General features: G+C 39.0%; 1 protein-coding gene across 7 annotated transcripts in view; it reads right to left on the reverse strand.

The window, feature by feature from the left end:
• CDKL5 (cyclin dependent kinase like 5) overlaps positions 1-18,950 on the reverse strand; it is a 130,678-nt gene extending 111,728 nt beyond the window's left edge. For 3 of the 7 annotated variants that reach the window (XR_006017570.1, XM_042037047.1, XM_042037057.1), the window contains exons 1-2: positions 18,875-18,938; positions 15,792-15,963 (exon numbers count right to left, since the gene is read on the reverse strand). The gene's annotated coding sequence lies outside the window, so the exon portion shown is untranslated. Of the gene's footprint in view, positions 1-398; positions 505-15,791; positions 15,964-16,780; positions 16,919-17,994; positions 18,232-18,874 lie in introns of those variants that run through there. The other 4 variants (XM_042037027.1, XM_042037008.1, XM_042037017.1 and 1 more) reach the window with 4 other exon arrangements.
• Between the last annotated feature and the right edge of the window lie 3,599 nt (positions 18,951-22,549).

Below are 22,549 nucleotides of genomic sequence, written 5' to 3' on the forward strand. Positions count from 1 at the left end.
CTGTCCAAAACACATTGCTTTAGTCCATGTTATAAATGCAGTATGCAAAAAACTCATTTAAGAGTTAAATAACTTCAGTTAGGGAATCTTATCTAGAATTCCTTGAGGTTTTTTTTTTAAGGCAAATAGACTATTCAGCACTGGAAAATGGAAAGTAACTTGCCATTACACTCAATGATTCAAACCTTTGGGAGAGACGAGAACAAACATCCAAATCTTCCCATTTAAAACAAAACTGTCATAAACCCAGTAATACATACAGTGAACAGCCAGGCATAAGACTCACAGCTTAAGCAAAGGCTAAGAGTAGTACTTCCAAATATCTTAATACAAAAAATTAAACAAAATGCCTATTTATTGCCCACTTTGCAATTAATGAGCAGGGAAGGACAACTTACTCTTTCTCCTCTCTTTGCTCCTAGTACTGGTTCTTCTACATCTCTTGAGATTCACCTTGTGCTTTACACAAGACAAAAAGTCTTCTCACAGACAACAATTCAGATTCTAAATGAAGAAAGTAAAAACACTAATCTGTGACACTGTTAAAGTATCTGTTAAATATGGAATCAGAGTAAGTATCAACACATCTAGGTTACCAAATTCTTTTTCTAAAAATCCTGCCCTCTTGAGAAAGAATACAGGCAGTGTCTTCAAAAAAAGTACTATGTATTTTTCATTAACCTGGGATCTGTTTCTTTAAAAGAAGGGGTGGAGGCTACATATCTTTAGATGCTCCCAAAGTTGATTTCTTTAAACTGAAAGTAAATCATTAACACTAGTAAGACCTGCAGACCATAGGTATTTCTAATATTTGTCGCTCCACTGACATAGTAGGAGTCTATATGAAGTATGGTCATCTGCCCAGAAAATGGAGCTTTACTAAGATCCATTCTTTTAAGTAAAACAGTTACACTTTATTGACCACAAGTCTACCAAATCTAGCATTTCGTTTCTGTCAACAGCCAGGAGGTAATAACAGGTATAGCATAAGAATGCTACAAGAGGGAAAGGACAACCCTAAATATTCTCCCAAAGACTCTCCCTATACAGGCACAACCCCCAAACATACTATTGTTCTCACTGTGTTCAAGCGAGATAATTGCTTTCTAAGATCTAGATTTCAGTACAGCCCTGTTTTGTACATTTTGACAAAACAATGCTTATTTAACAAAACACCCCAGAAACTAAAAAGAGCGTAATTTCATGCCATATTGACAGTAAGACAGTTATAACAAGAAGAGTAATTTAATACAAGAATAATCTATCAAATATAGACTTGCAAGTAAAACCTAGTTTAGCTCAAACTTGATGCTATCATCCTTGCACACAAATTTCTGGACGGATCATATACTGATTTGTGGCAGACTAAGGTAGTTCATTACAGTTAGTTACTCAAGGTCTTAAAACCTATTAGCCTTACCTTGCAGTAAAAAGAATAGAGCTCTACAGAATACAACAAGCTAAAAAGCAAACTGCCTTAGCCAACCAAAAGTCACAACAGTTAACTGAAAATGACTAATATATCAGCCATATGTTCAAAATATTTTTTTTTCTAAAAATGTCACATTCATTACTGAAAGGCCACAAAGAATGTACCTTATTTGAAGAACCTAAAGTGGGTACACGTCAACAGAAAAGGTTAGGATGCCGGAGAAACTAATAAAGGGCTAAAGGATTTTTCATCTGCAATACCTCACATGAAGCGCAGAACAACTAAAGCATTCCATTCTACCATGTCTTCAGACCGCTTTCACTGAATATTGAAAACACTGCTAAGTTGTAGCTTTCTGAAAGAACGCAGGAACCCAGAAATTCCAAAAATTATTAAGCTGTAGTTACAACTTATCTGCATTCTTATGACTTCGTCTTGTCAGGAGTGACTATTCCCATTTTACTAGAGCGCTGTTTAAGTGTAGCAATCCAGCTATAATGACAAATTTGAACTGTGGGAGCTGAAGAGGGCAGGGAGAGCAGGGAAAATAGCCAGCTTACTGCGCTTATATTCAAGGTACACAAAGTGAGTTTGCCCATCATACAAAACTGGGAGGAATTGTTGACTTCTTGAAGGCAGAGAGATCTGCGCAAATCAGAGGGCTGGGCAACCACCAACCCTATGAAGTTCAACGAGGGCAAGTGCCAGGTTCTCTACCTGGGATGGGGCAACCCTGTGTCAGGGAGATTTAGATTAAATATTAGGAAAAGGTTCTTCACCCAGAGGGTGGTTGAGCACTGGAACAGGCTCCCCAGGGAAGTGATCACAGCACCAAGCCTGACAGAGTTCAAGAAGCATTTGGACAGTGCTCTCAGGCACATGGTGGAATTCTCGAGGTGTCCTGTGCAGGGCCAGGAACTGGACTCTATGGTCCTTGTGGGTCCTTTCCAACTCAGGACATTTTATAATTTTAATAATTCTCTCTCTTCCTCTCAATTGCTTCAAAATTCAACATATTTTAATACTGTGAAATTCTCATTTAAGTTTACTAGCAGAAACACAACATCCATTATCTGCTTATGCCTTCAAATAATTAACTTGCCTTTTTCTTTTATTTTTCAGATTTGTAACATCGAAAAAACCTACTACAATTTTATGTTAGTCTTTTGAAATACACTACTGTAAAACTGATAAGTTTTTAAGTTATTAAGTGTAATTTTATCAGTTTAAATTGAATTGGAATGGAAATCAAATAGGGTGTTTTCAGTAGTTTAAGAAGCACAGATTGATTCATTCATCTCAACACTCATTAATGGTTATAATTAAATTGTTTTAATATGGAAGTCTTCCTGAGAAGGAAAAGACACTTATTTCTGGTTTAAAAGCATTTTTTTAACTGATACAAAAGCATAGAACAATATGGAGCTACCACTCCCAGTATTTTCTGATCCCCTTCAATTTATTGCCATTGATTAGCACACAAACATGATTAACAACAGAATCCTACACTCACCACCAAATAAGATGCCTTGTAAAAATAACTGATCCTAAATAATGCATTTTCTTTACTACATGTTGTATCTGCCATAAATACACAGTGTGAACAAGTATTATACAGACTCAACTGTAGATAAGATAGATAAAAGACTAATATTAAAGATGCTGTCATGTGATCTTATGCTGTAAAATAAACCCTATAGGCAGTAACAGTGAACTTTTATTCTCAGGCAAGTAATAGAAAGCACGAGTTCGTATGTGTATGATTTCCACTTATGACAGATACCTTTGTAAAAATCAATAAGCTTTAAAACCTGCTGATGCTAATCTCATTAATTCCACCATATATTAAGATGTTAACCAGTGGGAAGTGCAGCAGAATAACAGTAGAGCTTCCATATGTAGAAGATGACTAACAAAGTAGGACTTCCAACACCTCCTACCCACCAGCAGAGCCTAGCAAATACTGTCAATTTTACATACAGGTATCAGTCTTCTAAAGATGAATGATTTCTTGCATGTTGCCTTCTTTCAGAGTACCTGATCAATGCATTATTGTCTCATCTGAAAGAAGAAACTGAGCATCACCTTCTTCAGTTGATTTGGGATAGCCACCTTGCATCATTCTATATTTTCTGGGATGTTTGACAGGAAATAAGACTTTGGGAAATAGTTCTAGTTCAGTATTTCATTTTATTAGTGTCACCATTATGGATAAGCTATCACAGACACATCTTTCAACAAAAATACCAAGGCTAGAGTTTATTTATTCTTCAAAATGTGACTGTGTATTGCAAATATCGGAAGGTAACTGTTAAAATATCAGCTGGAATAAAAGACAATTAGCTAATTAGTTTCAGTCCTTCTTTTTTTCTTTTGTTCAATTGATAAGACATAGTTCACCATAATTTTCAAAAGATGTTTTCTTAATACCTCAACTGAAGAGCTTCAAAACCCTATTTGAGGAATAAAAGTAGGCACAGTAAGAAAAAACCAAAAATATTAAAACCCCACGTAGGATACTAAAGACTTCTCTTAAGATCATCTTACGTTTATAAACCATATGCACAGTATTTCTGTATCATACAAGTGGACTATTTATAAGAATGTAATGCTGTTTAAGGAAAAAAAAAAAGTAGGCTTCACTTCAGGGTGACACGGGACTTGAAACTTCAGAGAAACAGAAATGGACTGAATAGCGTTTACACTTTTTTTTCCTCTAGTGAAAATGAACATAAATGAAGTGCAGACTGAGACTTTTTTCTATTTCTATTTGACACAGCACACAACTGGCATCTAAACACAAAGTTCTTAAATGTTAAAAAAACAAAGAAGTGTTGCTCATGATATTTCACCAGGATTTTTTCCCAACCACAATTTTTTTTCCTTCCTCTCTCTAATCTACAGCAACATTTGCAGAAGTTCTCCCCCAAAATTTCAGAACTGTAGAAACCTATCGAACAGAATAACCCACACTGGAAGACCCAAGAACTACAGATATTAAGCTGTGTGTAAAACTGAGTGGAAGAGCAGATGTCATTAAAGGTATATTTCCCTCCACTGAAAAAGCAAGTTAGCCTGCTGTTTCTGAATTAAGTATTTGTAAAATGTGTTTATAGATGTACTACAGCAACACACTTCCCCCTCCTCCCCCAGTCTCACAAGCAATGCTTCAATGCTTCCCCTCTTGGTAATTCCACATCGTATCACCTCATTCATCAATTATTGCTCTGCATTTTATTTTCTTTATTTTTACATAAGTAAAACTGAACTGCAAAGCTAGAAATGTAAAGTTTATATAATTATGACTTAATTACTGCCAGGTCTTTAGTCTTCAAGAGAAAAATATTATTGAAATCATAGTGGGGTTTTGTGTCCCAGTTAAAAAAACAAATGCATTATGCAGTTGAATAGTATTCATTTCTTTAATACAAATGGACAAAACAGTGAAGGACATTACAGGAACTTTAGGGAGAAATGACAATTATCACTGAGTAATAAAACAGCTCAGCATACTTCAGTATTCTATCTTAAAAGCAGTCTACAGCCTAGGGAGACTTTTTAGGTTTGGTTTCTGTTCAGTAATCCAAGAACTCCAGTATGAAAAAGGAGAAAACTAAGGAGTTCCCAACAACTTCCTCTGTACAGAGATAGCAGGGACACTGAGGAGTGCTCAGAACATCCCAGTTCACGTCACTGACAAAGCTGCAAAATCTATCTAAAATGTCTTTTCAGTATATACACCAGCAAAACTCATTTCCACTTTACCTTCTGGTACAAGTAGAACAAATGAAAACTCTTGTTGTTCACATCCTTCAGCTCTGATTCCATTAAGCTGTGCCTCTACTGCAAGAAACGCTTACAACACAGGGATAGTTTACAGTATTACCAGATAATTGGGGGGAATTATGTTGTTTATTTTGCAAAAGGGCTACTTCGTTATTATACTGTTTACCTAAAAGAATCATTACAAATAAGTGCCAAAGAAAATACTGACCACTTTTTTTACCTTAAAATTGTATAAGCAACAGCAAATGAATAGTGGGGAATAAAAGAATAAAGGTGCCACCTTGATCAGAGCCAAGCAACGAAGGTGAAAACCACATAGCAACTTCAGATACAGCCCAGAATGCTGACAATTTATACCAAGAAGCATAAGCATGCTACAGATTTCTGTTTTCTCAATACTTTCTCCAGTCTGTATTTCTCCACCTTGTTTCACAAATCTCTTCAAGGAAGACATGCAAAACAAGGCAATTAAATAGGCCCATTCATGGAACCCAAAGTACTGTTTCAGGTCATGCTCAACACAACTCCTTATACAGCACAGATTTTTATTTTTTCCACTCTTTCCAAATTTAATATATTTTATTTACTCCACTTAATAACTCTGAACAATTGGTCAGTCATTTATACCATGGTACACAATGCTTTATTACCTAAACTCCTTCAAGTCACAGGGGCAGTTTATTATATCCCACAATTTTAGTAGACTTTTAAACAAAAAGCTCAGACTGCTAGTTTGGAAACATGGACTCTCAAAAGTGCTGACAGAAAACATACAGCTTTCATCATGTAACAAATGCAGGTAAGTAACTCTTAATTACCCAACATTTTAACTAAATCTGTTTCTCACTTACCAAAGGACAAATTCCTGTTTTCATCTAGTTCTTCTGTTGTGAAAAGGAAGGGTCATAAGGATGTATGTTTAACAGTGTTTAGAGTTTAATTCAGGTATGCTGGGTTCACAGTATTTTAGGAGCATAGTAATGAACCAAAGTAAGCCTTAGTCAATAGCTGCACTCTAGAATTAACTCACCTGGAATTTAGTCCAGTTGCTACCTTGACTTACATTCCACCTTTTTTTAGCACTCCAGTCACAGCTGTACCATAAATAGCTAGCACTGGCACATGCACAGTTTTCTGTCCCCCCACTACTGACATCTTAACTTGAAATCAATTTGGAAACTTATTTTATATGTCTCTCCTCCAGAAGCATTACATTTATTTCTCTTAGGTACTGCAGTGCAATTGATCAACCCCTGCTTTCATCTTTTTTCTTAGATTAGTTTGAGCAGTTTCTCCTCTTCCTTTGGTTTTGCTCTTCACTAAACGGCAGTATTATTTTCCTCAAATGGAATTATTAGAAATCATCTTGAGTTATAATAAAAGTGAAAAACACAACATACATTACTTTATTCTGTATTGTTAAGCAACAATATTCAAAAGAGAATGTCTCTTTGTCTTCATTTAATCAGATAAAATTGAAAAAGACTTATCAAATTCAAGGCGTAATTAGGAAAAAAATAACATTATGTACATATTCCAGATGACTTTCTTGAACACTATTTAAAAACACTTCATGTTCCAGTAATCCATATACCTTTTGGACAATTTCCCTTTAGCTCATGTATTTTGGAGGCATATTTAAAACACAACAACAACAAAAACCAAGCAAACAAACAAAAAAAACTACCAAGAGAAAACAAGATATTAGCATGGTATTATTTGTTACTTAAATATTCCTTTAAGGCATTCTGTAATTTAAAATAATCTGATTTTTGTAACAAACAATTTAATAGCTTGATTTGTAATAAAACTGTAGAGCATTAATGGTGTATTTTGTACATTTTTATACTCATAAAGTCAATCTTAAAGCACACATCACAGGACATTATCTAGTTTACAGATACTCAGGTGTTCAGCATCACTTACTGTTCTACCAGTGGCCCTACAGAACCTAAATGTGAGCACACACTACACTGTAGTAATATCCTTGTGCTTTTGCTTGCAACATGTAGCCAGACAAAAGCAGGGTTATCAAATACTGAAAACAATCTCAGCTTTCATTATTTTCCTTCCAAATTAAAACTTCAGGTTAAAGCATACAATGATGCCACTTCCGCTGTGGTATCATGCCAAAAATCTGTTCTATGTAACTACCAGGCATTTGCAGACATTAAACAATTCACATCACATTGAAAATTATTTCTGATTTACAGCAGAGAACTTCACCACCACAGTCAGCCTTATCTGTCCTGTAGTTCCTCAATAAAATGGCTAAGTCTATTAGGGAAGGAAAAGGAAGTTAGTAAAAAATTTACCACGCATCTCACAAATGTAATTGATCCTAGAGGTCCATTTTAATCTTTATCCATCATTGCACCTGAAATAAGATCCAATTTTTTCAGCTTCACAGGTGGACTGGCTTTTCATCGCAAGAGATATGAATGAGCCATGAATGATTTTTAAAAAATACAAATAAAGATTGCACAAATATATATGCTTCAAAAAGAGCTGCCAAATCCCACACATTAAACATAAAACAGAATCGCAGCTCCCCAATTTATATCTTCAGCACAACACATCCTCTCAAATATTAGCAACACAGCTCAAGGGCTGCTATCCATAGTATAATGCCATACTTGGGCAGTACAGCTCACCTGGTGTTCCACCTTGAGCAGGAACACTTCAGGCCAGTGGGAGCCTTATCCACAGGGTCAACTTCTCACCACATCCTTGCACCAGACCGTTCTCAATCACATGGCCCAGAATAATGCACACAGTCTTCCAGATTACCCAACACATGGCTCTCTCAATGTCAGGGCTCCACAGCAGATGAAAAATCTGTAGACATACTCAACAGAATAGTCTCGCTTTCATCCCTGCTTCCATTTCACTGCTGCAACCCAGCTTCCACTATTTCATTCTCAGCATTGTATGCAAAACCAGCTTTAAGGGTAGGAAATACAGCGTATTTTCCTTTTTAAGTATTAGTTACATTCACAATAGGTTGTAGAAAGTGGAAGTGGTCAGGTCATTCATCTGCACAGCAACTTCCAGAAGCACAAATTAGGCTGGGGGTCCCATCATACAGCCCTTACCTTTGAGATTCAACAGTATAAAAGCACATTCTTACTTTCATGCATTACATTCATGCATTCATTACATTACTTTCATGCCCTACACCATCACCCTCGTACATTCAATACTAAAATTCATTCCCCAAATTTGGGGGTCTGAATGGTTCTGGATGCTAAAAGTGCATGGGACTTGACAATCTGGTGGGAACTGATATGTTGTAACTATTGCTGTACTTCACAAGCTACAAAGAGGTCAAAAATAAAACTCATCATAAAAATACCAGAAAGTGAGCAAGAAAAATTCCAACACAGTTTGATAATCACAAAGTGAAAGTTACAATTATTATTAATAAATTATTTTAAAATCTGAGTTTTTAAAAAAGCATAAGAACTAGGTTTTTAAAAAATTACCCATTGATTTTAAATTGGGAAGGTAAATTTATTAGTGTAGAACTGTTTATTTTTTCAGTAACTGAACAATCTCTTCTCACTAGCATTGGAGCTTTGTGTAGACTTACACTTTAAGGACAGCATACCTCCTCTTGGTTAATTTCTTTGAAGAGCAGCAAGATAACAAGCTTGATCTGCCTTTCATTCTCAGTGAAATAGCCAACAATAGCTCAAATGTTATTTTAGGTGACTATAACTGGAACAGTCAAACAAAAGGTCACCCATTTTACTGGTATGGAAAAATACAGGATAGGCCTCCAAGCCTCCCAGGGCTGTTCAGTAGTTTGTATGATCAAAGGCGAACAGACTGTGACCTTAATACAAGTATCTTCCTATCTCCCCTCATCCATACATATTACTTGCAATACAATTTTAGTCACTGTATTTTATTGTGATTTATCTCAGAAGAAAAAAAAAACCCCAAAAAAACATCTCCAAGCATCCAAACTTACAGTTAAAACAATCTTAAGTTTCAAATACATTAATTACAAATACGCGTGGATTTTTTTCTGTGAGTTACATCACATAATATTATTGAGTTAGCAGAAGCAACTGAAAAACAACTAGGCTAATAGAGAGAAGGCCATGCCTGGTTTTTTTTTCAGATAGGTTGTTCACTCACAGAGCTTTAGGCAACTAAAGCATCAATGCGTATAGAATTTACTGAAGCAGATTTAATGATCTTCAAATGACAGGAATAGCTATTTTCTTGGGAAAAGCAGAGTCATGGTTCACCTTCTGAAAATACTATTTTGTTACTATTATTGTGGGCATCCCACACTGTCACCTTCATTCTGAAATCTGTTTTTATTTATACCAGTAGTACAGTTTTTAAAGAGAGTCAAGCAACACATTTGTTGTGCTGAAGCTACAGATTTCTTTAAATCCTAAGCTGAAAAAAATATTTCAGCCCTCCAATTTTTTCAAGAAATATTTCAATTATTTCAATTTGATTTGCTGTGCTACAGCACCTCTTTTCTCTCTAATCCCCCTCATTTCTATATATGAGGTTCTATGTTTGAAGTTCTTCCTGGCTGGCTGACAGTCTTCTTCCTCCATCAAGTTCATATTTCTGTCACTGACTTTATAGTCACAACCTCTTACCCACGTACATCAGATGATGTTTTCTATGCCACCTATTCCTCCTTGCTCTTGATAATAGGTCTAAGCCGAACAGCTTTCCCCAATACCCTTAAAGACAGGAAATTCTTTAAAAACCTAAGTTAGACCGCCAAACAGGTCTCCCCCCTCACAGTAACTGTGGGTCCCATGACCACCCATGAGAATACCCCTGCTTCCCATCTAGAATAACATTCCAAAATTATTGTCCCTGTGACTTCCCTCCCATCATGCACAGGCAATAACCTACTGCAGCAGCTTCACAACTCTCCCACTTTCCATCCGACCTTCCCTGTGCACGCTGGCCTAGCAAAAGGCAGCAAATGCCACGGTGGTTATTATTACTACAGGCCAGCCACAGACACACAGACTGGGGTTCCCCGTTTCTTGCCCAAGCTCTTCTCTAAACATCTGCCTGTTTCTGTCAGACCTGTATATGCATGCGACAGGACTGGAGAACACTGCCCCTCTGCCAAAGTCAACTAGGAATTGGGCAAGCAGTTCAGAAGTTACTGGCAGGGTGAGAGGACAGGCTAATGGACAGATGGATGGACAGATGGAACAATTGCATAAGCAACCTTCCCTCAAACTAAAATAAAACTTTGAAGTCCCACCTGTTCCACAAAGCATTTCATCAGCACTAGCCACTCCCCACTTCAAGGTTTTCTGTTTTATAATAGGCTATACTGCATAAAGGAGTAGCTTTAGTCTGTAGACTTACCGGATCAACACATTACTGACTGTACATCACGATGTACAGCCACAGCGCTCCATAAATAACTGCCTTTAAACACAAGCTGTACCCAAACAAGATTTCACAGTTAAGGAGAAAAAGAATGGTTGCATAAAAACATTATAATGGCATGTAATTTGAAACATCCTTTGTAATAATAATGCCAGCAAGGAGAAAAGAAAGCAAGCACAAGCTTTTGGGGTGGGGTTTTTTTTCAGGTTGTCTTTTTTCTTCCCCCCCCCCCCCACCCCCCCCTTTTTGGGGGGGTCTGTTTTGTTTTTCAATAAATACGAAAAGAAGTAGAGAAGTAAAAATAAAGACTACTACCAATTAAAGGATCTGCAAAGGCGTCTTGCATCTCAACAGCTTAAGATTGTGTGAAGGGATAGAGAAGAAGCTGTGCTAGATGAACAGATGGATCAGGAAAGTGTGAAGAGGTCCATAAGGTAGACTCAAGTTTTTAAAGCATGAAACTTCTGAAGCAAGCAGAGATTCATTGTAGGTGTTTTCATAAAAGGATTAGTTAAGGTGAGGGGAGATAGGGGTTTCTTTGGTTTTTTTGAAAAAGCACATAGATGTAGGTAGATAACAACACACTGTGTGTCTGGAGTGGTGGATTTGGGAATACTCCATCCTTGTCGGACATGCAAAGCAAGGAAGACTGGAAGCATTTTTGCAGAGGTTAAGTAAACAACCTGATGGCAACACTGTGGATGTGGTAGATCAAGAGTAGAAACAAAAATAGAGGGAGATCAGAGCCAAAAGGAGAGGAAAAAAAAAAAGCCTGCTTGCACCAAAGACATTTGCTTCATTTTAGCTAGAATTCTCATTTCAAGTGCTTGAAAGAAAATAATGCAACAGTGTCATTAAAATGAGCTGAGCAGGGAAGTGTGTATGTTCCCCAGCAAAAGAAGAATAATTTAATTTTACACAACTTCTTCCCATTGACACTTTAGGAATAAACATACTTTTAGGAAAATACTGCTTTTGAGCAGAAGGTCGACCTAGAGAACCCCAAGGGGTCTTTTCCATCACTGATGTTAGTTATCACTTCAAAATACCCTATGCAATCCTAGTAAAAACAGCAGTAGAAAGTTGGAGAGGAAGTATTCTGTATTTATTAATAGATCCAACCTCATCTCAGTAAACACCCATCTTGCAATAAAAAAGTTTATAATTAAAAGTAGCATACGTTCTGAGGTTCAGAACAGAAAATCAGTAACAGCTACTGTCACTGCTATGACAATTGCCTACTTTTTGACTAACAAACAGCTTTAACTTTTGGATGAACAATCCTATATATAAATAACCCATAAGCATAATAAACCATTTTTCATCTCAAATGGCATATGACATTAAAAGCAAACTTGTCTTAATGTATTATAAACCTATGCCCATCTCCTGTTCATCATCATTACATTTATATTTACACAACACAGAAAACACTGAAGAGCTTCCAGTATGGCTACCAACTATTTTGAACAACATCAACTTGAAAAATCAATTAAGATGTGTTAAAAACAGCTTCATATACTATACACGATGCTGTATGTTTTGACAGCTTTAATATTTCTTCACCTCTGAAAGGGGTCACAAAGTCAGACGGGCCTTAATCCTGCATACACGCCTTTATAAGCAATGCAACTGAAGTTAAAAACATGCTGAACTTATTACATGTGCACAAATATTTGTAGAGAGGGTTTAAGTGACTCCAGGGAATAAACAAAATGCTGCCAAGTGTTCAAAATAAAAAAACAGAAGAGGGAACTTTTCCTGTAATTTGTTTTTAGCTACTGGAAAGTTTTATTGAACACAGCAGGTTAACAGGAATTTAGAACAAGTGTAATAAGTCTGACAAGAAGAGCTTTACAAACAGCTGACTACAACATGCCCCCACATTCCATGCACCTTAGTTTTGCTATTAATATTTCAGGTAACAGCCAAAAATGCAGCCTACAAAAACAAACACAAAACCAACCAACCCCAAAAACAAATCAAACAAAAAAACCACTCTCACCATCTTGAAAGAAAGAGAATGACCAAACTACACTACACTTATTCATTGACAATGCCTCTGACAAACCTGCAATTAACATGATATGCTGCAACACGCAAGATCCAACAAATCTCAGTGTGCCTGGTAAGAGTAAGAGCCAGCAGAGGGTAATACCCAAATCCTTCCAGCAGACTTTTGAAGTTTATCTACTACAGGTCTCCCACCAGAACACCATCCTCTTCACCATCACCTAGAAATGCACCCAGATGAAAAGGGAGAGAAGAAGAGCAGCACACATCACCAAGCACCATGAGCCCCCAACACTCAGGGCACACTGGACCTTCTGCTCTACCAACACCAGCATAGTGCTGATGCATGCTGAGGCAAACACAGGGAGCTTGTGAGAAGTGAATTACACGAAAAATACACAAAAAATTACTATGACCTTCTTAACATTAGGAAATATAGCAACTAATAGCATAATAAATTTGTGTTTATAACCTATCTAATTTAATTCAAAAGATTCTGTGCTTTCAAAATAAATACATAGAAATACAAAGTCCCACTTGCTAGTACAAAGCTTAAAAAGCTGGCAGGTATTTTGCAGCCATGAAATCAGACTGGTTTAACAAGTTAAAATATCACTCAGAATATCACATGCAAGCCAAACAGAAGGATCTACCCTCTCAAAGTCAGAAAGTGATGAGACTGAAAAGCACTCAAGGATGCACATTCACTTACTTCGCACATAAGTGGGACTTTACAGCTGAGGAGTTGCTCACTTCGTAAGGACTAACTCAAAGTAAACCAAACACACTGGAAAAATGGGTGTTTCTATACCAGACAGCTATCCCAGAGAACTATCAATTTAGTAGGCTCTTAAAAAAAAAAAAAAATCCATTTTAGGATCACAACTTCTATGAATTTGATTATGAAGTCAGCCAATACATAGTTCTACAAAGAAACCGTATTAAGTGTAAACTGTTTCTCCTAATTCACTAAGAAATGTACAGCTCTTCCAATACAGGATGACTTTTAAACACTGCCACCTAATTATGAAGAGGAGAAAGGAGTGAAAAAACTTTTGGTTTCATATTCAAGCTCCAAGAACTATTTTTTTTATACTTAATAGTTGAATAAATATTTTATTGTACTGAACTTTGCAGCCACATCCTCCCATTCCTTCAGCTGAATACAGCAGTGTGTTACCATGAACATCTGTACTATACAGACATCTGTAAGAATGGATTAACAGAGACAGTGATACAATTTATTAAAATAATGGAGCTCTATGTAGCTGGCATACTGAAGATTCAGTTAAAAATTGGTTCACACTTTGGGTTTGTTCTCCTTTTATTTTTTTTTTTTTCAAATATTGCCAGGCATGTATTTCTTGTAAATGCCAACCACATCACCACATCAAGATTATATTCTTTTTTCCAAATAAGTGTCAGTGTTAAATTATCCTATCAATAAAAATAAATAACTAAAGGATTACATTTCAAGACACTAGTAGGCAATTCCAACACTAACAGGTTGTATTAGGAATTCAAATGGGAAGCCAAGCTGGAACACACAAACATCTCTGCTGAAGTAATGTTAGAAAAATAAATCTAATTACACTAAAGCTAGAATTAAAAGCTTCTGGCAATCTAACACTTCAGTACCACAGAAAGTCATCATATAATAACTATAACTAATCCATATGCATTTTCCTCATTTTAAAACACAGCAACAGATTATTTTTACTCCACATCAGCTAAACATGACTTACGTCTAAAACTTCATGTGAGTGAGAAGAGGAACACAACTAACTTGAGAGCCCATACATTCATTTCTGAAAGTTACTTTGCCTAAAGGAAACAGGCATGGAAGTTCTCTGAGAGCTAACCTATTTCCAGTGGAACTCTCATGGTTGCCTCAGAGAAGGGAGGAAATAATATATGCAATATTTCTATAGCAACAGAGTTTAAGACATGTAGCTCCTTTTATATTTACTTGTTCTTTCATTGTGACTTAATCAAGATGTTTAACACAACTATTTCTGCCATGATAAAATATCTTAATTAACACAGTGACAAAGAAATACATTATCATGTTCTAAATTTTAAGAACTATTTTTAAAAGCTGAACAGATTAGTCTTGTGAACATTCAGAACTGTAACATTTTTCCTTCATCCACATTTAATATTATGAAATTGCACAGACTCAGCAACAGGGCTGATGTTGTAACAGTGACTTCCCCTGTTTATTTTTGCATTGTTTTAATGTTTAATTTATATTATAAAATTATTTCTTACTGTTTCTTATGCAGAAAGCTGGTATAACCATTCACAAACAAATCTCAATCTAGATACTAAAGTATCATAGTTAAAATACAGAATTTGGAACCACAAAATAAATTCTATTATTCATTATATTACAAACACTCATCATCCTCATGTTAGAAATAACATGATAAGGATGCTGTTCTGAAGTAAATATCAAGATAATAATCTAGAGTTTATAGGTTTAGCTCATGGGTAATGCTAAAATTCTTTAAAATTCTCAAATAGAAATTATGACAAACATAAGGCATTATTGTTTCTTTCACAAGATGAGCACATAGTTCACAATGACTTCATTTATTCTCCATGTCAATGCATTTCCAGGGTAGTTCTATCTTATTACTGTTTCATGACCCATGTTCATACTTTGCAGACAATGAGCATATAACCATTAAAAAATTTCATAAATAAGAACTCATATCCTAGTCAGAACTTAAATAGTACCTAGGAAAACTGTTGATTAGGTTTCTTCTATACAGATTTTTACTGCTGTTATATGTTTGAGACAGAGTGAAAGCCAACGCTTACATGTGAACAGTTTTCAAGAGTTTCCATATATAGTCAGTATTATAAATAGTTATTTTTATAGCAGCACTGAACTGACTTTTCAATATATATAGAGAGGGTGTTTTCTGCTTACAGAAATTATTCTGTTATTCTACCTTGTACTTCCAGTCTTAGCTCTCCTCCCACTCACATGGTCCAGCTCCCTACAACAACAGAAATAGCCACTGCTAGTGTCAGGCCACCCTAGGACTACTGTTCACAGAATTACCAAGTTGGAAGGGACTTCAAGGATCATCCGGCCCAACCTTTCCTGGAAAAAGCACAATCTAGACAAGATAGCCCAGCAGCCTGTCCAGCTGACTCTTACAAGTATCCAGTGTTGGGGAATCCACCAGTTTCCTGGGAAGATTATTCCTTCAGCTGATTGCTCTCATTGTGAAAAATTTTCTTCTCATGTCCTATTGGAATTTCCCAGTCGCCTCTCATCTTTTCCATGGGACTCCTTGCAAAAGGGAGTCTCCATCTTCTTTGTAGCCACCCTTTAAATACCGGAACATGATGTTATAATTAGATCAGTGCTCCAATAACAGTTTCCACCAAACTACCCCAAACCTCTATTTTATAAAGAGGCTCTCTCTATACTGATCATACAGTTTTTTACACTTCCCTGTAGCTGCTTCACTGGTAAAGAAGGCTTATAAAATGTATAATCTCAAGAGTTTTGTTAGGAACATAAAGCTATAGTATGCATTTCAGTACTAAAATCTCCAAGTCTATTTTTCCCCCCATCATTATTAAACTAAACTGACAGGATCTATGAGAACATTAAAAAGAATCTGCAATTTCTTTGTTTCAACACCAAGTTTTGAAAACTAAGCCAGGGCACATAAGCTATAACATTAACAGGTTTATTGTAACTTTCATTTTTAAGTCAGACAAAAGGAATCAAAACAATATCTTGTTTCAGCTTCCATAAAATTCCAACCTAAAATGTTAAAAAAACTTTAACATAAACCAACCATGTATTACATATCAGACTCATTACAAGTGTCGACATAAAGTTAAAAAACAAGCACAATCCAAGTATTTTTTAAATGTGTATTTTTAAAGATAACTGCTTTCATCTGCAGGTCTAACACCGACTGAAGTTAATTCTAAAAGAACTAGTTTCAAAACGTGGTATAGCATTTCCTCCTTGCAACACATGGTTTCTACAGCTTTTAGATTCTTCCATGCTCGTATAAAATATGGTCTATCACCAATTATAATGTGGCATCCAGTTCTTTTGCATGCTAGAAAAATCTAATGAGCTAAATCAAGGCAACCAAGATTTTGACACAATTCTGATGTAATTACCTAAATACTACAGTTTTAGGTAAACACTGACAAACAAGGCCATATTCCTGAGAGTTATTCAATGCAGGGGCTTCTTGAGGCAGAGATCTCTCCTTGAAGAACATCTTGCCAAAAGTACAAAGGGGGACATTTTCCTTCCTATTGCCAAAGGAGCAAAATGAGAGAAATTTTAAACACCCACACAACTAGAGGTAGTATTTAAGTCTGTACAATAGAAAAGGCCAATACTTTTCTTATTCAATCCACCTGGTAAAAAGGGCACTTCATGCTTCTACTACACACAAATGTGTTTTATAAAAAGCTTGCTTTTTTTTCCCCCAACTGCAGATCTCTTTGCTGTTAAAAGCATACACACTTAGACAAGAACAATCTTAATGATCACGCTGTTTTAGGCAAACCCAAAAGACTATCTGAAATGCTAAATTTTGACACACTTACACTGCATCTGGGAAATAAACAGTTAAGTGTACACGTAGATAGCAAAAGAAAGTGGGACTTTTAGATTGTACTAGCCAAGGAGCCAGTATTAGCTGGCCACATCCAACTTGATCACTCATTACACTGGAAGATGGTGGTGCTCAACACCTCTCTGGAAAAGCAGCAGAGAGGCATGAGGACAACAAAAGAAACTACGAGGACAATTTTAAACTTCTCTCCTGCAATACTGCAGAGCCACTCGTGATCTGCGTTTATCAGTGTGCCAATGGATTTTCCCAGCCCTCCTCTGTAGTATGTTCTCTTACAGCCTATTTGAGACCTTTCAAAGCTTTACTAGATAAACATGTATTTGTAATAAATGATTCTTCCAGATACGACCGTGACTAATGTATTACCATCTTGACAAGCCTACTGAGTACAAGCCAGGTAATAGCTTCCCTCGCCCAAGGCACAGCACGCAGGAATATGCACGATCATTACTAATTTCACTATGGCAGTTGCAGGCTGGTGCTGTCTCAGACAGCTACCTGCCGCAGCCATGGTCGGCAGTGCACGATGCAGACAGAAGGAGGATCTCTGAGAGCAAGGCTGGAGTAGTTCAGCAACAGCGTACAGGGCCCTCACATTTATAAAGAGAACGAAATAGGAGCTCGGCTTCTTGCTCTTCCAGCCCTAGAAGAGGCACTGCTGCAGACACACAAAACCCTGCTTGAAAAAAATCCTTTTCCCTTCCATATGCTCCAAGGACAGCAACCGAGTTTTCCCTGCTCACCCACCAATATAAAAGATGAAAGCTGAGAGCAGAAGCAAGGAATAGCCCAGCAACGGGAATCCCGGCATCCCTCATCTTCCTAGCGGCTCGAGGTGAGGAACAGCCTTCTCTCCTGGGTGTTGTCCCCTCTGACGCTCTCCATCACCACCTGCCTACCTTGGAACAACTAGTACGTTTTCTCACAACTGGCATCGAGAATGTACAAGCCCAGCAACAGGGCGACTGATTAAAAAGAAAAAAAACAAAACAAAACAAAAAAACCAAAACCACACAAGAAAATCCCAAACCCACCTAACAGAGAAACACTGCCTCCCCCAAATCACAATAATCTAACGAGCATCTTTTTTAGAAAAAGCCCTAAACCTTTCCAGTGCGACGGAAGAAGGTATTAGGGAGGAAGCGGGGAGAGCTCGCGCAAGACAAGGCACACAGGCGGAATCCCACGGGCGGAATCCCACGGGCGGCTGCTCCCCCCGCCCCGGGGCACCACCGGGGGGACCGAGGGCGGGCCGCGCCCGCCGGCTCTGCCCTCTCCCGAGAGGGGCGGCCGCGGACCCCGCGCCCCGCCAGACCCCGCCGGGCACCGCAGCCTCACCCCCGGGCCCTCCCCGGCCCCTCGGGCGCACCTGGGCTGGGAGCGGAGCGGGGCGCAGACACCGACCGGCCCCGGCGGGATAGGAGGAGGGCGGCGGGCGGCAGGCGGCCGCCAGCGGCGGCGGGGGAAGCGCGGCTGCCGGGGAGGAGCGGGGACGGACAGGGAGCTGAGGGAAGGGGACGAGGCACGGGGCTGCCTCGCCGCAGCAGCGGCAAGAGCCCGGCAGCCGGGCGGTGACAGATGAGGGCGGCGGGGGGCACGGGGCGAGCTCCCGGCGCGGCTCCCGTACCTGCGCTCCGGCGCTGGCGCTGCTCTCGGTGCGCCCGACGGCACTTCCCCACCCGCCGCCGCCGCCCCCTCGCTGCGCTCCCCCGCCCGCCGCGCTCAGCCGACGCCGCTGGCCGCAGGACCCGCCCCCAGCCCGCACTGACGTCCCCGCCCACCAATAGCAGAGGAGCGAGCGGGCCCCAGGCGTCGCCCACGCCCACCTTGGCCAATGGGACCCCGCCATGGCCCCGTGTCCCCGCCCCTGGCCCCGCCTCCGCGGCACCGCCCGGCTCGGGGCCGGCTCGGTTGAGGCGCAGCTCTCGCGCAGCGGGTGCGGAGGCGGCGTGGCCGCGGCCCCGGGGGTGGCACCGGGCGGTCCTGGGAGCAGGTTCGGTCATGGGGGATAGGGGGACATCTCCGCAGGTGGAGAGGTGGGGGACCACCCCCTGGCAGCTGTGAGGGATGTGTCCCTCCCTGACAGGGAGGGGGGCAGGGGGCTTCTCGTGCAGGGGATTCCGGGGAACGGATGGGCTTCCTTTTTTTATTTTTTTAATTTCTTTTTTCTTTTTTTGGCAGGGAAACTGGTCCCCGCCTCCGGCACGCAGAGCCGTTAGTCACCCGGGTGCGGAGCGGGGAGGCGGGAGAAGCGCCGTAGGGAGCTGCTGCTGCTTCAGCTGGATGGGTGGAGAGAAGGAGAGCGGGTGGAGAGAAGGGGAGCGGGGGTTTTTAAAAACAACATCTTTTTTTTTTTTTTTTTTTTTTTTTCACATCAGCTTCTGACACGGTGAAAATGCCTCCAGACCTTAAGCATTTCTCCATCCTTTTTTTACAAAACCGTAATCTGGGCTTTCAAATTCTGTTGCTGGCACCTGTAAGGCTTTCACCTTTTAGATTTGCTCACACGAAGTAACAGTTTTAAACTAACAGCCACTATCCAGCAGACATAGAATATGAGATGCATCACGGCAAAATGTAGCTCTGCAAGTTATGGATGCTCGAACTCGACTCCCATTTTCTTGGTATGCTTCAATGGTTATTTAAATTACAAAAATATTATGAAGCCCAATGGACATAACGTGCTGCAGGACTCAGCAATAGTTGAGTATTGCTACCAAAAGTGTATTTCTTCTTTAAGGATATGTAGCCTAGAAAAATCTGCACAAACAGAGAGCAGAATTTAAGGCATTGCAAGGCATAAAAATCGGGCATCTCATTTTCGTTTGTTGTTCCACACGGACTGCTTCATGAGCCTTGGGGCACTGAAGTGTTTTAGTTTAGATCAGGGATGCACTTTTGAAGTAAATGCTGTCATCATCTCTGCTAACAGTGCTGTAATTCAGAGTATGGAGTGGTGTTGGAGTGCATGAAATAGATCCCTTCTATATGAAGATAACTAATGCATTCCAGCCACAAATGAGCACTGGGAGGGACTCAAACTGAACTAATCAAACACCAGGAGTCCTTGAGGTGAGTACAGCTTGAAGATCAGGCCCTCAGCACCAATGGTTGCACTCTACAGGTCTGTTAGACCTTGGTGCTTGCCAGTGTAGTTGAAGGTTTGGAGCTTTGTCGTTCAGAAAGAGGGTCCCAGGGGTTTCTAGTGTAACATCCGAAAGACCTGATTCCTGTTTCACAGTTGGCAGTCAACCGATACTTAAACCTTGATGCTTAAAAGTCTGCCAGAACTCCCACTTCATGTATGGATCATCCCATGTTCTTGTGTCAGGAGTACCTCATATCATCCACAGCTGTAAGGATAACTTGAACTGAAGTGAAAAAATGTGCTACCAGTGTTGCTTTCAGATATTGTTAGTGGTTTTTGTGGTCCTTATTAATCTCCCTACACCTGCAACAGATTCCAGAATAGAAGGCAGTGGTGCTGCAAGTTTAAAATGAAGATAAATGGCTGGATAGTGCTTTAATGCTTAAAAATAACTGAATGAGCTTCCAATAACATATGTTAGCAATTAAAACTTTTTTTTTTCTATCAATGTATCTTGTCATTTTAATATGAGGCCAGATTTTAAGAAATGTAGCACACATAGAGTTTTTGTAAGAAAGCATATAGAGAACCACTGTGGTAGCAAAATCAGAGCCGAGAGATTTTTTCTTACAATGTACACAAAATAAATTTCCTTTTCTTACAGTGCTTCTCACAGGCAACCAGTTTCATGCACTAACATGACGTAGTTACTCCTTTTACTGAAATCTGTCTTCTTTTGGAAAGTGTGTGTGAGTGAAGTATGTTGTTTGATAGATAAGATAGAACACTTTCTTACAAACTTTAATCTTGAGGAGCTTGGCTGCAGACAGCAGTCCATAATTTTACATGTCTGAAATCAAACATCATAGCTCAGTTGTCTTCTAGGTTACTTCCATATTCATCATCATATTTTTTGCCTTCATCTTGTGGTTGTAACAGAAATGATAGAATACAACACGTCTTTGTTTACTGTCTCCAAATGTTTAGGGCTAATTTAACTCAACTATAAAGATGGAATTTTCTAATGTGAACCCTTCAAATCAGGTGTGGATATGGAGGCCAAACCCTTTTTACTGACATTCACATCTATTATAGAGATTTTGTTTTGGGAAGCTAGACTACATTCCACAAAGTCACTAAAACAAAATATAAGAAAAAAATATGATTTACCAGGTGAAGCAAGCATATATGACTCTGAATACAAATAAGCAGCAGGTCTCATTCATAACAACATACCTTTTTTTAGACAAACTTCTGTTAAAAAAGGGGAAACCCCCAAGTTTCCCAAGGGCCACCTAAGTGTTTTCTCCATGGACTCCTAAGAGGATTGTGGAGTGATCAAGGCCAGAGACAAACACCTGAAGGTAGCAACCAGATTGTCTTGACTTCTGTTTTCGGTCCCACAAACTAGCTGGCTCAGTGTCAGGCTGGCCCTCCAGTGCAGATCAGAGCAGTCTGATCTGTTCTGCTGGAAATGGCGAGAAGTGCCAAGTCCTACACGTGTCCTACTTCTCTGGAGCGCCTGTGAGTCACCACAGAGGCTGGGTGCAGAGGCAGCTCCTGGTTTGGTGGCCACCCAATGTCATACAGCCTGGAAGGAGAGGCCTGCTTACCCACTGCATCTGTATTTTCACTGACACTAAGAGCCAAGTAGGAATAAGTTTGGTGTAAATGTAAGTGGAAGTGGATGACAAGAGGACATCGAGTAACGAGCATTAGTTTAGTGAGGTATGAATGTATATAAATGGGGCAAGATACTATCATGGCGTTAGAAGAGCCTTTAAAAGGGCAAAAATCAGTGGGAGTTTTTCTTAGCTGAAAAGGGCAGAAATTGGCACATGGATAGTAGCAGAATATTTATTTCTTCTTTCTTGCAATGACATTTCATTACATACAGAAGAAAGAAAAACCATGAAATAGTCAATATATATAGTTTCTTTCCTAAGGTCTTAAGAGAAAACAGTGTAACAAAAGGGAGTGATGCTGGTTTTATTATTATTCTCTATAAACTGGCTGTTGCTTTCCTGGGAACCAAGCTCTCAGTTGAGCAATCAGTAATTTAAAAATAATTTTATGGTGAATTTCCTATACAGTGTTCCACTTGCAATACATGCAGTAGTCACAATTCTCAGGTGGCAGAGTATGCACAGACATCCTTTTACAAAACTTTTCCTAGAATGTATATTTTAAAATGTGTAATTTGCAAGTATTGCT

This window comes from Corvus kubaryi, unplaced genomic scaffold (assembly GCF_017639235.1).
Source record: "Corvus kubaryi isolate FWS band 111438036 unplaced genomic scaffold, C.kubaryi_AGA036_p1.0 133, whole genome shotgun sequence".
Lineage (NCBI taxonomy): Eukaryota > Metazoa > Chordata > Aves > Passeriformes > Corvidae > Corvus > Corvus kubaryi.